General features: G+C 42.6%; 1 long non-coding RNA gene across 2 annotated transcripts; it reads left to right on the forward strand.

The window, feature by feature from the left end:
• Nucleotides 1–10,113: 10,113 nt before the first annotated feature.
• LOC137852222 (uncharacterized) lies at nt 10,114–17,809 on the forward strand. Of its 2 annotated transcripts, none has more exons than XR_011093732.1 (3): nt 10,114–10,601; nt 11,878–12,082; nt 14,160–17,809. It is a non-coding gene; the product is annotated as an uncharacterized lncRNA (long non-coding RNA). The 2 variants fall into 2 exon arrangements; XR_011093731.1 differs by having other exon boundaries at nt 10,114–10,591.
• The last annotated feature ends 1,204 nt before the right edge of the window (nt 17,810–19,013 follow it).

Consider the following 19,013-nt stretch of genomic DNA (forward strand, 5'->3'; position numbering starts at 1 on the left):
GAGATCACTGCTATGCTTTTACAGCTATTGAAATCGCACAGAAAAATAATGGAATTTAGCAAATATTTTGGAAGCCATGCCAGAAAACAGAGCTATCCTCAAGTGTATTTTCCCAGTTATTTTATTTTCCTAAATTATTAGAAGTATTGATCTTTTTTTTTTTTTTTTTTTTTTTTTTTGGATAGTTTTTCTGCAGTTTGATCAGGTATGCTCTGGTTTTATGTGGTATTCTCTCCTTTGCCTTGTTGTCTGTTAATCAAACTTGTGCCAGACTCCGTTTTTAATGACACTCACAGACTTTTGCTGTTTTTCAGAAAAAGATAAGCCCTTGTTCTGAGATGCTCAGGGCCAGAGCCTTGAAGGCTCTTACCCAACCAAGAAAACTTAAAGTACTTTCACCTGTGTGGGTAGGTGCCTAGCAGCATCCTTCAGTGGTTATGTACATTTGAAAATGTGTTTGCAGCCTAACCTGGATGGACTGGGAAATGCAATAATGCAATAATAAAACTGTAGATGAAAATAAGAGCTACCAGAATAAAAAGGAGGGGCAAGTACAATTGTGTCATTCTTTGATTCAGGAGTGAATATCTCTTTGTCTTTCTGAATTATACAAGTGTTGTTTGATTGATTGATTTGTTTGCTTTTTCATGAGAGTTACTGGAGCTGTGTTTCTATGTTTTCTTAGGAGATTTGGAATGAGGTGAGGGTGCTCAAAATTTGAATTGTGGAAATCATAGCTCAGCCTAAACAGTTGCACAGAGAGACAAAAAGCAGACAGCTTTCATGACACCAAAGGCAGACCAGAGACAGAAATATTCAACAGTAGCATGAGGAGCAGAGTCAGACAGGGTAACAAATGAAGAGTCATTACAAGCTCTAACTGTAGAACATTGATTGGAAGGCGTCCACTACTGAGCGTACAGGAAGGATGCTGAAATCAGTTAAATATGACCTGCTGAGTGAGTATGGAGATGGAAGGTTTCTGCTGAGAGACTGTTTGGTCCTGGGCCCACTTGTTCCATATGGGAAAGAAAACTGTAATAAACTGAAATTGTTTATCTTCCATCCAAAAGGCATTTTGGAAATAGCATGATGCTGTTTACCGCTTTCAAACTTTTAACTACAAACACCCAATTTAAGCTCCTAAATACTATTTTGCCTAAGCTACGTGTATGAGGCAGAGTCAGTTCTGTAAAGTCAGTCTGAATCTCCCTTCATCTTTAATCAAACAAATCAGACACCTATGTTAGTTCATCTGACTAGATCCCAGTGTTGTTACTCACAGTCTCTCCATCTTATTTTCTGAAGCTTTTAGGTCTTCCCATCTCAGGCTTTGCCTCATTACTTCAATCTTCATTACTTCCCTTTCTCCCAATTCCTTCTAGTCCATGTTGAACAGAAAGCAGTCTATGAGCTCTGCAGGTGCAGGGAGCCCAGCGAAGGATGATCAGGTGAATGTGAATACTGCTCCAAGGCGGTATTTCCAGCTGCATTATTCAGACAAGAGCAAAAAAAAGGGTTTATCCAGGTCAAGTCTGGCATGCAGTTGATTCCATCAGGCCTTTGTAGTATCTTGCAGCAGCCTAGCCAAAATATGCATCAAAATATTTTGATATTTCTCCACACAGGTCACAAAGTGGAATCCCAAGCTAGTGAGTGCTTTCCTGATTATGTTCCATTTATTTATAGAAAAAGAGTCAAATACAAGAACACATTTCCTGTGCAAAAGGGAAGAAGGAAGTCAAGGTACGTCATGGCACTGCCTCAGGATGATCCGAATTCTTCAGACAGGCGCAGCCTTGCTGGTGTTATTTTCCATTCCCCAAACCATGTTTACGCTGTCTCAGCTTCATCCGTCTCTGAGACATTTAAATTGTTTTACACAGAAGGACAACAACATTTTGCGAAGTAAAAATAGGTTGTGAAAATTGTATGTAAAGCTATTCAAGAACAAGAAGCATGTGTTCTGTGTATTTGAATAGGAAAATAACTCCACAGCATGTGGGCCCCATTCCTGCAGACTGACTGTATACAACTGTTCATACGCCCTGAGTTAAGCCCCTACTAAGTTCAGAGCCACAGTTTTTATTTAATATAGGTTTATGTATGAAAATAATGTGAAAATACTGTCATTTTCCACGCGAATGTTGTTCCAAACAGTCCTCTAGCCTGCCAGTGTAATGGCATCAGCCCAAAGGTAGGAATGCTTGTACTGCTGTTAATTCTGAGAATTAAAATTTTTGGTTTAACATTTAACACATTACCAAATGGGATGGAGATTCAGTCATGCAGCTCTTGGTAAGGCTTACCAAATATTCATCCACCAGTGTCCTCCTGGAGTCATCACCGGAGGCTCCCATGGCAGAGAGGAGCCCACAACTCAACCACCAGTGTCATCTCCAGCATCTCGCTGAGGTCTCCTGGAGTTTTCCCAGCTCAGCACTCAATGGTAAAGCAGATGGGATCACAGTTTAAAACTGTAACACGTAGGAGTTAGCTTTTCACTGAGAACACTCTCTAAATAATAATAATAATAACAATAAAAGGAAGTAACTGAGTTAACTTCTTTAAGCATCCTTACCCTTCCCCTGAGAAGTTGTGTTCCCTTAGTGAGTGCCAGTGCTGTCTTCATTCCGTTTCTTTCCAGACCCCACTCTTCTCACCCTTGTCTAGCTTCTGCTCTTGCCCCCAGCCTTTTCTATAAATTACTTCTAGGTGTTTGGATGTTTTATGGGCCAAAAATCCCATTCCTGACTACAAAGACCTTTGCAAGCCTGTGGCTCCAGCAGAAATAATTAGGTGGATGTGAAGGATTTTGAAAATCAGGTAAGTAGATGATTTCCTTCTTTAGGTTTAACCAAAATTACAAGACACTTTAGTGCTAGGGCAGTGGGGCCTGGCTGATGCCCTCCCACTGCTGGTGAGAGGAGCTGAGCTGCTGCTTTCACTCCTGTAGTCCCTCTAGTCCCAGTACTGTATTCTTCCATAATATAACTAATAGCTAACAGATAAGGATCTGAAAAATTATGAACAATTAATTAAGAATTTAGTTGTGGAGTGAGTTTTGTTTTGTTTTGTTTTGTTTTGTTTGGGGGGGGGGGGGAGGAAGGAGGGGAATTTACCTATTTACCTCTGTCTTGACATACTTTGAAAAAAATCCCTCACATATTTTCAAATGTCTTCTAATGACTCACTCCAGGAAAGCAAACATTTATAGTTTGATCTTTTGTCTGTAGGTTTGCTGAAGGTGAAAACAAATCCTGGGAAGTTTCCCTCACTATTCTGAGTTAGTTTAAAACAAAGTCATCATACCAGACTTTCTTTAAAAGTTAATTTTAAAATATGCAATTACACATTCACATTTCCCTGTCTGCATTAATTGCTTTATGAAAGACAAAGCGTTCTTATGTAGGTATAATATTACTATAATAATCATTAGGAGAAATGTGGATATAGAAAAACAGCTTAGAATAAAAAAAGGTATTTTTATCTCTGTTTTTAATGAAGTCTAAGCTAAAAAGTATTTCTCTATTTCCCATTTTCTCTCTCTCTCTTTATTTTTTTTTCCAGAGCTCTGCCAGAACTCCTGCGTTCAGCTTTTTCATTCAGTCACAGGATCCCTGCTTGATTTCCTTCTTCATCTCTACTTTACTGACTTTAGAAACTGCAGCTAAGGGAACACTCATAATTTGGGTTTTATCTAAAGAGGCTCAGTTCTCCTCCTTCCAAGCAGCACATTGCAAAGGTAGCATCTGGATTGCTCACCCAAACCAAATTTCTTTTTGCCCTTCTTCGTGCTTTCTGCAGCATGTTCACTTGCATTTTCTCTCCCTGTTTATCTTGGATAGTGCACCACAGTGCTCCCATCTAGATGCTGAATTATTTTAGCAACCAGGAAATTATTTTCTCTTGCTCCAGCGACATTTTATGGCACGGTATGTCAGCCTTAAAGTGAGAACGACTGGCTTTAGAAGATTCTCCCTCATCACATGAGCCCTTCTGGCCATGCCAATAGCGTTAAACGTACGCGGGGCCTCATCTCAGCGCTGGCCCCGATTCTCTTGGCGACTCCAGAGCCCGATGAAGCACTGCTACACGTGGCCTGCCTTGGGGCGTTATAGCCTGCGGTTCTCTCAGCAGCCCTGGGGTTCCTGCCACCGACTTTTGAGCCCCTGTGCAAGCCATAGGCCGTGCCCGGGCACCAGAGGCCATGCCCAGGCATCATAGTTCATGCCCAGGAGCCATAGGCCATGCCCAGGAGCCATAGGCCGTGCCTAGGTGCTGTAGGCCATGCCCAAACACCATAGGATGTGCCCAGGTGCCATAGGCCATGCCCAGGTGCCACAGGCCTGGCCCTGCTCCTGCTCCATGGGGCAGGGGAGGGTGGGGTGGCAGCCTGACACCTCGTGCCTCTCCTGCTGGGTTGAGTGTTTCCAGCCCCCAGAGAAACCTCCAGAAGCCCTCCCTGCTTCTGGTTTGGTGCTCCTGCTGACGTGTCGTCTCGCTTCTCTGTAAAGGTCTGTCAGTCTTTTCAGAAATGAGAACTTTTTCCCTGACAAAGCCGGATTCTTGGCACATTCCTGCAGCATTCCTTCAGGCAGGCAGGCAGCAAACATCGGCGCAAACAGTCCCCGACCCTCTCATTGTTTCCTGACCCTGATTTACCAGGGGTGAGACGGATAGATGATTAAACTAACCACAGGCTTGGCTTGTGCCAGGCCATTCCATCTGAGCTCTCACGACATATTAATTTACATTTATTTCAGTTCTTCTGCATCTACCCCAAAAGTAACAGTTGTGTGTTTTCAGCACCTCCCACCCAGACTCTGCATATCACTCGAGGTCAGGCTCTGTCCCTTTCATTCTTTCTGGATATCATCTTCCCTTTTACTCATATTTTCAAGTTGCTCCTGAAAAAAAGTGAAGGTTCATCTCATCAAGTGGACAGTTGGATGTGGTGACATCCAAGGGTAAAGTGCTACTTTAGATAAGAGCGTTACAAGCGGGCTCTTTGCAGACATTTCTAAGCTGGCTTTCCTGACATAAATATGTGATGTGGGCAAGCACAAAGTCTTAGGTTTTGTTCCAAAAACTGAGAGGCTAAAGCCCTGATTTTAGAGATGCGTATTGGCTCGACTTTCAAGCTGATAGGGAGAGTGCCATGACAAGACAGCAAGCTGCTGTAGGAGTCCTAGCGCCGATGGCTTCTCACACCCAGCGGTGGCACTGCACGTGGCTGTGTCCTGTCAAAAAGCAGCACCCTGAGGTGATGCCCCCGCTGTAGGGCCGGCAAGTTGTGCTAGGGTTCAGCTGCTCCCCTCCTTGCCCAGCTGCTCGATCATACTCTGCTTGCTGCACCTTAGCCTCTTCTTCATACCATCTCCTTTTTATCTTGCCACGTCTTTTACTGTCTTTTCTTGCATTTTTAATTCTGGTTTGTCTTGATTTTACTGGAACTAGCTGTCTTCTGCTGTACTCTCAGACTGTGAAGGATCTGCTGTACTTCCTTTCTGGTCTCATAGGACCGTTGCTGAAGCTTCTGGCAGAATTTCTTAATTGTAGCTTTTTTTTTTTTTTTTCTTTTTTTTTTCCCCCAGACTCTACTGAAATAGCTGTTTGACTTTCCAATCAGAGATCCTTCATTACTACCAGGAGCAGGTGGTTCTCATTTCAGAAATTTCAGTCAAGAAACCAAAGCATGTGACATCTTGTGAATCACAGATTCTTGCTTTCTGTCTTGACATTTCTCTTATCTTTCTGAGCTGAAGGCTGATCCTGAATATGGATAATTAAGTGAAGTTGCATACCACGCCGCTACAGCCCAGCCAAATAAAATCTAGACAAATGGCTTAGGTGGAGTCAGCACAAAATGCAGAATTAACAAAGATTGCTAGATTTTGGCCTATACAATATTTTTTATATTTATACTGTTGCTTTCCAGATTATATAAAAATGATATACCCTGACAGCTCCCAATCCCCCTACATCTTACTATCAGTATAACTGCATATCTGTTTTCTTTTTAATATGTTAAATCTGAGATCTTATTTGCCATTTCCCAGCCTTTCTTCATACCTGCCTGAGAGCTGGAGTGTTGGCCACCCAGATAAGGCCACCAGGTGCTTCAGCTTGTACCATGCTGTAGGAAGTCAAACTTCATAATGTACCGTATTAAAGCCTCAAAATCTGTCCACAAGCTCTGTAGTGTCATGGGGCACACCAGCTATAACCAATACAGCTTTTCCTGTAGCTGTCAGCAGGTTGGGTACGAGTACACAGTGACTACAGGTCTTTTTGACTTGATTATTCAGACTGGGCACAGGGTGAGAGGGTACAACATGGCCAAATCCATTTAGTGACACACTGACACTGAAAGGAGAAATTTCTCAGAATGATTTAAGAAATGAATTTGTGTCCAGCACACATCTGCATTCTTCTTTTTGTGCTCTTCCCTCCCAGGGTAGAGTGATAACTGCAGTAGTGGAGAGTGAGAGTGGACAGAAAGCAAGTTTATGGGGAGTCCTACCTGTGCAGCTAGGAATGGTTTGGGGAGGAAAGACTAATGGAAGAGTAGGGCAAAAAATAGTGCAAAGAATGACTGCAAAGTGCAAAGTGCAAGTGCAAAGAAGAAAAGGGGAAACACAGGAAATGGGGAGGCAGGGAGAAAGAAAAGACACTGAAAAAAAAGAAAAAGGAAGGGAAGGGAAGGGAAGGGAAGGGAAGGGAAGGGAAGGGAAGGGAAGGGAAGGGAAGGGAAGGGAAGGGAAGGGAAGGGAAGGGAAGGGAAGGGAAGGGAAGGGAAGGGAAGGGAAGGGAAGGGAAGGGAAGGGAAGGGAAGGGAAGGGAAGGGAAGGGAAGGGAAGGGAAGGGAAGGGAAGGGAACGGAAAGGAAAGGAAAGGAAAGGAAAGGAAAGGAAAGGAAAGGAAAGGAAAGGAAAGGAAAGGAAAGGAAAGGAAAGGAAAGGAAAGGAAAGGAAAGGAAAAGAAAAGAAAAGAAAAGAAAAGAAAAGAAAAGAAAAGAAAAGAAAAGAAAAGAAAAGAAAAGAAAAGAAAAGAAAAGAAAAGAAAAGAAAAGAAAAGAAAAGAAAAGAAAAGAAAAGAAAAGAGAAAAAGGAGGCTACAATAAGAAAAAAAAGAGTAAGGAAAAAAAAGTAAGAGATCATAGTGAAGACTCATTTTTAAACATACATTACAAATGTCACCTATTGCGAGAGGATATTTGTATTAAATATCTAAAACTCAAAATCTGAATGTCTTGTACATTTTAAAATATATCTCTGGACGTGGATGTCTTTGGCTAAGACTGACTATCGTTCTCTTTGGCATTATCTGAACTGAGTGAGCTGAAAGGAGGTGCTGCTGTCCCCAGACAAATTCATCCCATTTCTATCACTAGCAGATCACCTAACGACAATAACTTTACACTTAGCTCACAAAGATAAGCCAGAATATCTCCTTTTGCACCTCGCTGCAGTCCAGATGGGCGGGAATGCAACACAGTTTCCCTGGCATGCCTGAGCCCATAACAACTGGTTTCTGTCCTACTTAATATCTGAACACTCCTTATATTTTCAGTTGTGTTCAAATGACAAAAGCCTGGAGCTTGTGCACAGGCTGTCTGAGCAGCCCTTGATAATGTCAGTGCCACAGAATTACAGTCATTATCCATGATCTAAGTAATGCTCTCTTGCTGCCTCCTCAATGGATTCACTGTGAGAGAGAAAACAGCATGTTTACAGGTGCAAGGAGCAATGCTTCCCAAGGATATTTCAGTCTCTCCCACCTTAAGAAACCTGTCCTTGACTCCTCTTGCCCATCCAGGTGCTCTCTCCTCCTTGCTGTGGGTCTGCTCTGTGAGCAGCACATCTACAATCAGTGCTTACAGTTTTGTTTGTTTGTTTGTTTGTTTATTTGTTTTTTCTCTTCAGTTCTGACCTAGATCTTCCCTAATTTGGCTTCTGCCCCGTGTGCTCCACTGAATCAGTATCCCTGGCTTATGACTACCCCAAAGTTCAGAACTGGAGGTAAGATGACTCTTTCATTTTAATTTTAAACGGTTACTTCTAAAACGCTGGTATTTTAAACACAGGAGCTTGTGGGGGAAGGCGAGGAATAGTGCATCTCTCTCAGCAGCTTTCTTATGACTAAGGCTAACAAGGAACAGGCTGTTCTGCCGATGCTGCCGTGCAACCCAAGCTTCCGGAAAGCCCAGTTATCTCCTAAGGGTCTCACAAAAGCCTCTATTGATTTCCTTCTGGCTAATACTTCTGCTCCCTCCTCTGATCTGTCTCCTGCTTTCAAGAGATTTGATCAGGTTACTCTTGGTGCTTTTGTTTGGCTTCCACAGTTGTATTTCAGCTTCTTTGTCTTTAATCTTTCTTACAAAGTATTAAGGGATCTTCATTCTCTTTCCAGCATTTTCTGCGCATTCAGGAAATAGCTGTTTTGTCACCTTTTCTTCCCTCCCTGTGCTTCGCCTCTGAAGAATCTCACCATAAATAAAATTTCATCAACTTTTTCTGTGCTTATGATTCACCAGTATTTCTCCTTCAGATTTGTCATATTCTTTCTGAGCTAAAATTTTGACTTGTCTCTCTGGCATTAATTGCAGTGCTCCTGTCTGGTATTTCCTAAGCCAAGCTAATGTAGCACCCACACTGAGGTATTTTTGGTAATCTTTTTTAACACCACTCCACTAAACACATTTTCCTGCAACTCCTCAGTTTCTGTGTCCCCTTATTATAGAGAACTGATTTTAGTTTCCCACATCTGTTACTCCCACCTTGTATAACGTGTTCCCATAGTTCTGAAAGAGGTAGGGAGGAGGTTTGTGTGGGGTCATCTGTCACTGTACCTTAAAAGACCTGGGCAGGTCTCAGCTAGTAGGTGAGTGGAAGTAGATTAAGTCTAGAAAACATCTTGTAAAATGAATTTATCCTATCCTATATGAACAAAGGGTTCGTATTTTTGTTTTACCTCTGCATTTGAAAAGGTGAATGATATATAATAAAGCCTATTGGATTTTCCTCGAGACAATTGTATCCGACTGTGAAGGTGCAAGTACAAAAAAGAGGGGCTGACTGCTGCACACTGGCCAGTGGGGAATAACTGGGAGTAATGAGATTAAACCAAACAAAGGGAAACCACTGAAGGTTGAACATCAGGAAAATATTCTGGCCATGGCTATCAGGCCATGCATGGGCTAATTTCCCACGGGAAGTGGTGGAAACTCCATCTCTTGAGTAATTTAAAATTAAACCAGATAAATCACTAAAAAACAGAGGGTTGGGAACAACCCAGTTGGAACCAGAAGGGGATGAACTAGGTGGTTTTGAAAGACTGTTTTGGTCGCAGTTCCTCGTCTTCTGAATTTAAATAATCAGCCTTCCTTAGGGTCTGTTCACTCAAGACTGCCAGCCCTGCAGCTGCACTGTGTCCTCCTCATCACAGTCAGGCTGAAATGTTGATGTGACTCTGAGCAATCGTTTTTCTCTGTTGTGGTCGTGTTACAGCTTGAGCTTGCTTTGTCTCTAGCAGACACCCCTGTGGGCCCAGTTCCTTCCCTCGTTGCAGACCTGGTTGGGGTCTGTCATAAGGGTTTTTCTGCCAAAAATCTCCTTTTTTATGGACTGATTCCTCACTACCTCCCCTGCCTGGTACCCTGTTGGGCTGAGCTCCCCTAGATGGCAGAGCTGAAGCAATTTAAATGCGAACCACTTCACACAGCCTTGCTGTTATGTTACAGGGACTGTCAGCCCACTAACCTCTCAAGAGCTGCTTGCTAGAAACAGCATCTGCTGTCCTGGTTCACTCAACTGCACGTGAGGGGCAGTCCAGCTCCACGTACAGTTAACGGAGGTAGGATTTGGCCCCGGACTTGTATTATTTCCCATAAACGATTCAAGTTTCCAGTTCTCAAAAAGAGCAGGCCAACAACAGTTGTGCAAAAACTTGGAAAAGCAATGAGCGTGATGAGGCAAGTTCAGGGAAGCTACAAGGGACCCTTCTTGTCCATTTTCACTTTTTAAGCCTTTTGTTATGTAAAACTGCAGGTTATCCGACTCGGAGCAGTTAGTCCACAGTTTCTCTCTTTCTCCACACAGAGATAGATTTCCTATCAATTGAAGTCTACTGCAATGCATTTTTTTTGGACTAAAGTGCTGAAGAAAACTGAACCCAAACTGGGTCACATTTTGAGGATTTCTTTTGACTAAAATCACACGCATAGCTGTCTGCAAATTTAAGGATCTGATAAAAATTGACTTCTGTTATCTCTAGAACTGTTTTCATTTTCTACAGTTTGCTGAAGAGGACAACAGGTCAGGCACTTTTTTTTTTTTTTGTGTTGTTTCTTTTTCGGCTGAGTGACTCCATGCAGAATGTTCTTTTTTTCAGCTGGCAAAGGGCTGTATTTTTTGAACAGTTGTTGGATTACCACGGGATGCCTAAGAGTTTCCCATCTTACAATCAGAGACAAAGTAAATAAACTGATAACGGCTGTGGCAGATACACAGATGGAGAAATGAAACGACTTGGGAAGCCACATTGATCTGAACTATGTTGGGTCTCCTTTTCTTATATATTTGAACAGGTAAGTTTAGGTAAGTAATGCAATCTGAAATAGGAGCTGCAAGTAGAGCGTAGCAAAAAAATAAATTACTTTACCTGTCTTGGTAAAAGTCATCACTTCAGAATCAGACTCACTTTCCTAGCTCTGCTCTGAATTTGTATAGCTTCACACTTTATTCCCTGAAGAATTTCCTTCTTTGTATCAGTAATTGTGATTGCTTGCAATAATTCTTTTACTGACCATTTCCTTATTACTCCTTTTATCTGTTATATTTTCCATTCTTTTCATCTCTTGTTCATGAAGTTTTAACATTTCTGATTCCCACTCATTTTTGATTGTCTCCAACTCATTTCACGTTTATGTTACCTATTCTGTCACCTTTTACTTCCTCCCTTTATGTCTTATCTTTATAATTCCTGTATATCTTTTTTTTTTTCTTAATTTTTATTTTCCACAGTGTAGCTTTACAGTATCAAATACTCATGTTGCAAAATTTCCCTCATACGAAGATCAACAATAAGTTAGCTGGAAGTCATCCGTATTTCATTATATTTGGCAATGAGAAGTGCAGCTTTTAAAGAGCCTCCACCCTGCAGCTGCATCTCATCATTGATCCATTTAAATGCACTAATCTAGCCAAAACTCAAATGTTTCCCATTACAACCTGTCTCTAAGTGACATCTATGTGCTAGTTTAGGAGCAGATCTGCATAACAGAACTACTTTGGAGGTACAACAGGAAAAGATATCCTTCTGGTTCAGCGCTAAACACTTGCATGCTTTTAGACTGAAATAAGGATGGAGCCATGTACTTCCATCCAACTACACAGTAGATGAAATGCACATTGCAAGCATTGCTCACCGAATACAAGCTCTGTAATTATGGGCTACATGTATGATCAGTCACTTGACTGGAGACTGGCTCCCATGCTTGTAGGAATTTCTCCACGGAAATGGAAAATCATGAAGTCTGTAATGAAGATGGCATGGGATATCTAACACGTTACTGGTATTGCACAGGCCCTCAGGGCTTTGTAGGTGATCGTACCACAGCAGTTTTTTGAAAGGTGTAACGAGGCCTGGTCTACCCACAGGCTTGGTTTGCTTGACTTCATTGACATAGGTGTTCTACTGTAAATCCTGCTGATCAGGACGGGAAGTGTCTTACAAAAACAAGACTTTTGCAGGTCCTGTGACACAGCAGCACTCTGATGTCAATCTCATAGAAAGATGAAAAGGGGGGGTTCTTACAATTAAGTAGGAAAATGAGCAGTATATCCAGCACTATATTCGTTATTTTGTATGCAGATGTGTTGAAATAAAGATAAATACCCACATCAGATCATCCTTCAGCCACACCACCGCACATCCCCGCTCTCCGGGAGCCGCAGGCCGCCCCAGCGCCCCGTCCCGAAGGCTGTCACAGCAGAACCAGAGCCTTTTGCGAGGAGCGAGTGAGTGGCTGTAATTCTGGCACTTGAGAACGTGTAGGAGTCTGCTTCTTGAACCAAAGGCAAGTAGATAAAGGAGAATATACACGGCGAGATGTGCAAAGGCTTTGGAGGGGTTTGTGGGATCTGCCACCACGCGATCCGCAGAGGCCTTACCCAGCTACTTCAGCGTTCTGGCACCCTTTGAAATACAAGGGTTTCTCCTCAAGCCTTTCTTGCTGCCAAATGCTTTCTACATGTGTTGGATGGGGTCCTGAATCATAGTTTCTGCTGTGCTAATGCTCACAAGACTAAGTCCATCTTTGATCCCACTGCCACATCCTTTCCAAAACTTCGTTTCTTCCCCTTTAAACCCCCAACCCTAATCAACAGCACCTTTGACTTCTGGCACACCTTCCAATACACTCAGCCCTACCGTAGAAATGCTGTTAAAATGCTGAGTTGTATTTGCTTCCTAAATTAACATCCCAGCTGTGATAAATGTGGCAGTTCTTGGATAACAAAGTTACTGTTCCATGCTGTTTGCTGGCAGCATCAGGAGAGTAATTGCACTGGTCTAAGTTCAAGTCACACTCAAAGGCTGTCTCTCTACAGCCACAAGGGCTGGAAAATAATCTGTTGTAGGGAGGCTTTGGTTCTCAGCTCCAGATATAGGGAAGGGACGGATCTCCAGCTAACAATAACCAACAATAAGGTGTTAGGCACTCCCTGCTACAGAACGCTTCGGAGAATATCTGTACTGCAGATCTTTCTACTGTGCTGCCCTATGTAATATCTCCAATGAACGACAGCAAAAAAACAACCCTTGTTAGAGTGTAGACAAGATCTGAATTCAGTTTTAACATATTTTGCAGTGTGTAACGCCTAACTCCTCACCTCAGTAGAGGTCAGTTATATCATGGCTCAATACTATAGTTTTTTTCTGGGCTTGTGTATAACTCAGTTGTGCAATGATTTTCTAATTATTTCTTACGCTAGTGGACACCACTGCTCAATTCTTTATCAGTATTAAATGGGTCTGATTCCTGTATCAATAAAAATGATGTGCACTAGGCAGACTGTTTCCAGGGCCCCAAACATCCCTGGTATCCTCTGCGACAGACAGACTGCCAAGTTTTGTAACATGATGGATGAAACTAAATTGAAAATCAATATTTTCTTTTACAGAAGCTTTCAAAATACTGGTCCTGGTGCTTTGTTTGGAATAAAAAGCCCTTCCTTACCAAAAGCAAACGTCTAGTAATGCCAATCCTGTAGCACAGTCACACTGTTGCTCTCACCCTGCAGAACAGCATTGCAATTTATAAAGTGATAAGCCAAAGAATTAGGAAATACCTAATTAATGTAATTGAAATGTCTCGCTTAATCCACTTGGTTAACAGCAACGCTACCAGGCGAAAATTTCCCCTACACATTCAGATGAAGGCTTTAATGTTAACTCATGTCATGCCTATTTCTTAATATAGAAATAATTTATACTTGTATACCAGCAGTTATGCAGAACAGAGTTGCACAGCAGTCTGCTTATCCTCAATGAAAGGCTGTTGTTTTATACATAGGAAGAAAGTGTTACTTTCATTGTTATTCCCACAATAGGAGGGTGAAAAAAAAACAAAACGGACTAATAATAACTAATTGCAGTTACAGAAGTTCAGGCTTTCCCAACAGTCAGTAAAGGGAAACAAAAAGCCAATGCAATCCCTCTTAGAAGAGCGGTGTGAACGTTTCTTGTCAGCTTCTGCGACTTCATTGACTATTAAGAGAGCCTAGATGATGAGCTCAGATCAAATGAATAATTTATAGGTGGGTAAAATCAGGTGCCATGGATACCGCCCTTGGTGTCTAGCGCACTTGGAGCAGAGAGCACAAGGCACGCAGAAAATTTTATTTGCCTCAGGGTGTCAGAAGTTTGCATTATTAGGCTCCTTGTTTGCCCAGAATGAGAGCCCTGCTGCAGGCAGATTTGCAAGGATGTGCTCACACTCAGAGCCATGTTGGAACAGCTTTATCCATACCAAGAGCTCCTCATTCTCAGCTGAGGGTGCACTGAGCAAAAGGGGAATAAGATGTTCTTATTTTGGGAAGAGAGTACCCGGCATATGCTGTACTAATCCATCAATATTTTCAATATTTCGGCAGTGCTCCTGCTCTGAATTGGAACCAAAAGCAAGTATTTTCATTAAAAGCCAGAAGGAGAGAGGGAGTGTGAGAGCCACTTAATTAAAGCATTTCCAGCCAATACTCTGAAGAACTTTTAGATTCTGCACGTATCCTGTGCACAGTCAATGGAAACTGTACGAGCAGAGGCTGAAAAGCCTTGGAGGGAGCTAATGTAAAATGAGCAAAAACTACAATAGTCTAGACCGTAAGAATAAAGCTGTGGCATTTATCTGAGGAGAACCAAAACATTTAGTGACTAAGTGGATCTGCTGGCTGTTGAAGAGAGGCAAGAGAGCCCCAACACGGCCTACAGCAATCTGCCGGCCTGCTCTGAAGCGGGGGCCACATCTGACAGTAATGAGAGGCTCCAGCACTGCTTCTGTATGGGATGAAGAAGCTGTCTCAAGATGCAAGAAGCTGTCTCACAGCCCTAGCCCCTCGCCCAGAAGTGCCCACCTCCCTGCCACAGGCTGGGCGAGTTGTCTCTATGCCCTCTTTTAGTGCAGAGTAGCAGAAAAAGGTCAGAGGGGTGAAGAAAGTGGTTTGTTATTCTCTGCCTTTGAGGAACTGTGTAAAACCACACTCACATGTTGGGGAGAACTTCACCAGCCCAGCTGTCTGTGAAATAACCTTCTGGTTTTAGGTGCAGATAGAAGAGGCCTCTGTGCTGGCTGTCGTCATGAGGCAGTGGCACGGGGCATCCTACAAGCAGCGTGCCTCACTCTTTGCCCTTGCACAACCAATTTTGTCATGACCAAGAAGAGCACAATCCTCTGAGCTGGAGTCAGCAAAACATCTTGCAGGGGGAAAAGCCAAGAGATGACTGTTGCAGTGTTTCCACTCGGTTTGTCCCTTCGCTACAGCAGCTAAGTATTGGAAGGGGACTTGAGCTGTGCACAGCTGTTATTTACCTCTGTTTTGAAATGCTCAAAGTTGCAGTAATCTGTTTATTTTCCTTTAACTCTTTTATGCTCCAGGGGTATCACGCATTTCAAGAGGCAACACTGCTAAATATTAAGAAAATTATTGGGCTGGCAATGCCGTAGCAAGTGTTTCTTTGTAAAAGAAACACAATAAATAAAGGAAAGCAGATTAAATAAACATGGAAGCTATCAACACAGCACACACAAAGAAAAAAAGTCTTAGTGAACAGAGAAGTTTGACAAATGATGACTGGTACAAATCTTTGCTTTTTCTCTGGCTTTCATCAGGATTTCTCTAAACCATAATGATGTCTCCAAAAGAGGAGTCCTGACACAGCTTTGGGGAAATGGATTGGAGCCTGCTGCTCCTGCGGCTGGTACTGCAGGTTTGGAAAGGAGAAGAGCAAACAGGAATACGGAGGCTTTTCCCTTTGGGTTTCTTTTTTTTTTTTTTTTTTTTTTAATATTAACCAGACCCAGTTATTAAGGCTAATTACCTTTATAGAAGCTGTATAATGCTTGTGGCCCTCCCCTCAGGCAGCTGTATGGCCCTGCAATCTGATAGTCCACCCCCACCTGATGAAAAGCAAAGACCACTCTTGCTGTATCAAAAAGATTAAGCCCTGTCCTTATATTTCTTTTGGGGGGGAAATGCTTTGCATTGCTGTGCTCAGAGTTTGTTTTCTGTTTTGCTTAGGGCTTAAGGACTGCCTTGAGAATTAAATTAACTTGGACCGTTTTCCCTTGCTTCCCTTGTAATGCTTTGGTCTAATCCTGCGAATGACCTTTGTGTGGACATACTTTGCATCCACATGGAGCCATTTGGAGTCTGGTGCATGCGAAACAGCCCCATGCTGCACTGAAGAATTCAAGTATATCTAATGAGTTAAAATATTTGGCTGGTGCTTCCTTCTGGGAAAGCAGTTCTGAAATGAACATCTGAGGGTGTCTCAGCAGAAGGCTGGGCTGAAAACACTCTGTAAACGTGGCTTTGTTTTTTAGCTCATTACTTTCATTTTGACTTCTGACAGCATTGTGTTATTGCTGATTGGATTTCTGGATTGATTTCTGTCTAGATTTGCATCTCTAAATCCATTCCTAACAGGGACAAAACACCCAGTGTGACAATTGGTTTAGTCACACTGGAAACATGTTATATTCAATGCTTTCTCCAGCAAGTTCAAATGCGTGTTTCTTTTTTATATATTAAAGCTTGCATAGGCAGTCAGTCAACATGGCTTGTTTAAAATAAATGAGCATTTCTGTTCCTTAGATATAATCATTCGCATGGCTGGGTTTCTGTTTTTTCTTTTTTTTTTAATTCCCATCCAGGCAGATGAGTCACCTGGAACCTGAACCCAGCTCCAGGTGCTCCTCGTGCCCACAGTTGCCTCAGCTGTTTGCTAAAACTGGAGCAGAAATCACTCATTACAGAGTATATCTAATTCTGATCAGCCAGCACCTACTGTAGAATTTGACTTTTGTTCAAAGGGCTTGTAGAAGACTGAAAGGGAATAAGGTCCAATACTTTCTTCTCCTTGAAAGCATCATGCACAGATAATCCTCTCTCTGGAGGCTGGATGTAGCTTTCTGGGAAATTTATAAGACTCCTTCCAGGAAGCTATGATGACAGATTAGCTCTGTTAAACTACCAAACATATTCGTAATACAGTTTATTTGGGTAAATCCACACTATACAGATGTAAATATAATCCAGTTTCCCCCACATTTTTTTCCCCCTTTGGTAGGGGTGAGGAGTTTCATGCTTTCCTGGATGCTGTTTCCCCATTTTCTGTCTTGCTAGTGGGAAGAAAAAAAAAATAAAATAAAAGAGGAAGAAGAAGAAAAATGTAACATCATTTTCAGAGCCTAGTCCCCATAAAGAGCAATCAGCTTACAGGTTTAGAGACCTTCTGGCCTTTAGATAGCTCCTGCTGTCCCAGAGAGCATCTCTTGTGTCTCTCTTCAGTGAAAAGAGAGCTGAGCAGCGGCCGGCATAAGTAGCAGCACGTGGAGTCAGGTTTAGAGGTGAGTACCTGGTTTCTACAAGGTATCTGCCAGTGGTGTCGTGATGAGCTCAAGGTGAAGTAAAAGCTCTTTGGACAGAGTGGGCAAAATAAGAAAGCAGCAACTGATATATTGCCTTTGGGTGGAGCACGTCATTGTTGGAAGGAGGGAGGGTTCTAATGAAAGGAATACATTACGAGGATATAACTGCATTATTTTTCTGCCTGATCTGCTCAGTGCCTGAAAGCTACCTTGACCCACCCCATCTCTAGAGGAAGACCTGTCAAATGCCAGGGCTTGGGAGGAGGCTGTCACACCTTGTCCCTTTGGAGGGAAGCTGTGGACAGTCAGAAGCAATGCAAGATGGGCAGCCTGAGTTTTGGAGACGGCTGTTCGCACCTCTGTGCTACTACAGCACAGCCTCAGTAATCAGCAGATCAAGCTGCTGCTGATGTGATAAAGCAAGGACAGAGTGATAACACTGTTGTCAATTCATCACCAGCTACATCCACCTAAATTGTCAGTTAAGTAGTTAAACTAAACATTTTACAAAATAGGGCTGATTTATCACCTCTCAGGAGACAGCAGAGAACCTGAGAGAGCTGTTATTTCAGCAGAGGGGCCACAGTAACCCAAATTGTCGTTTCACTTTTCTTTACCTTTTGAGCAATTAAATCTTTTCTGTCATGGCCAATTTTAAATAGATTGGATGTTCACTGTGTTGAACTCTTTAAACTCGTGTGTGTGTGTGGGAGGGGATGGTTTTGAGGGAAAACACTGCACATCTAATAGTCCCTGCTGGCTTTCTAAAACAAGTTAACATTGTTTGACCTAAAGTGAATAAACCCTCAACAGGACCGAGGCTGATGACTTTATCTGTTAGACTCTGGCTCCTCTGATTTAAAACAAATGAAAGACTGCTGATAGTTTAAGTGAATGCAGAAAAGATGGGAGTGATTTTTTTTCCCTCTAGTCCTTTACAAAATTAGGAAATCTTGCTGTAAACAACATGCATGGCATTTTCAGAAACGAGTTGTTATTCCACAGTGACAGTTTCCAACAGGAAAATGAGAAAAACAAGAGTTTTGCTTTGCTTATGGTTTCTAAGTGTTTCGGTAGCTTTTCACTGCTAGGAACTCGACCTAAAAGCAAAGCGAGTTCTGCTGCGCTCCTCCTCGTCATAATCTGTTTGCTCAGATTTTACACTGCAGCTAATTCCCCTGGGCACACTGAATTATACTTGAATTTGTTTTTGTCTCTGTCTGGATGATGTTAAATTCCTGCAGGCTTGAACAATGTCATACTTCTTCACGGAGTACCGAGTCCGCTTTTAGAGCGAACAACTGAGGCTTACTGCTGTAAAGGGTGTGCATCAGCCTGCCTTTGCGCACTTTGGTAGCCTCACACACACCTCTGGGTCCAGTTCAAGGAAACCATACACATGTGGCAGAGTTAATAAGCACTTGGGTGTGAATGCACAGCACACCCAAAACTTCTCACCATCTCTGTTTTGGACACATGGAAGAATAACCTGCCTCGCTACCCATCATCCTTGCTCTGAGGGGAAACGAAGTACCGCAGGCCTCTTACCTGCACGCAACCTTCTGCTTGGTGATGCTTCAGTGATGCTGGCCAGCAGGAACAGTCATCTCTCCGTGAAATCCTGGCTTCTTTTGGGGCCTTGGACATTGTCACCCAGACTGTGTGAGGAGCAGCATCCTGAGACAGCTCTCCCTTCGTGCCTCAACTTTGTTATGTGAGAAGACCATGACAAAGACTGGGGGACATCAGCTGAGATGTTGCTTCTCATAGGGTAACTCCCTGGTTCCCAAAACAACTGGCAGAAGCCAAATGGCTACTCTCTGTTGATACTCTGTAGTGGGTTTACGTGGCAAGGTTTGGT

Source organism: Anas acuta, chromosome 2 (genome assembly GCF_963932015.1).
Source record: "Anas acuta chromosome 2, bAnaAcu1.1, whole genome shotgun sequence".
In the NCBI taxonomy this organism is placed as follows: domain Eukaryota; kingdom Metazoa; phylum Chordata; class Aves; order Anseriformes; family Anatidae; genus Anas; species Anas acuta.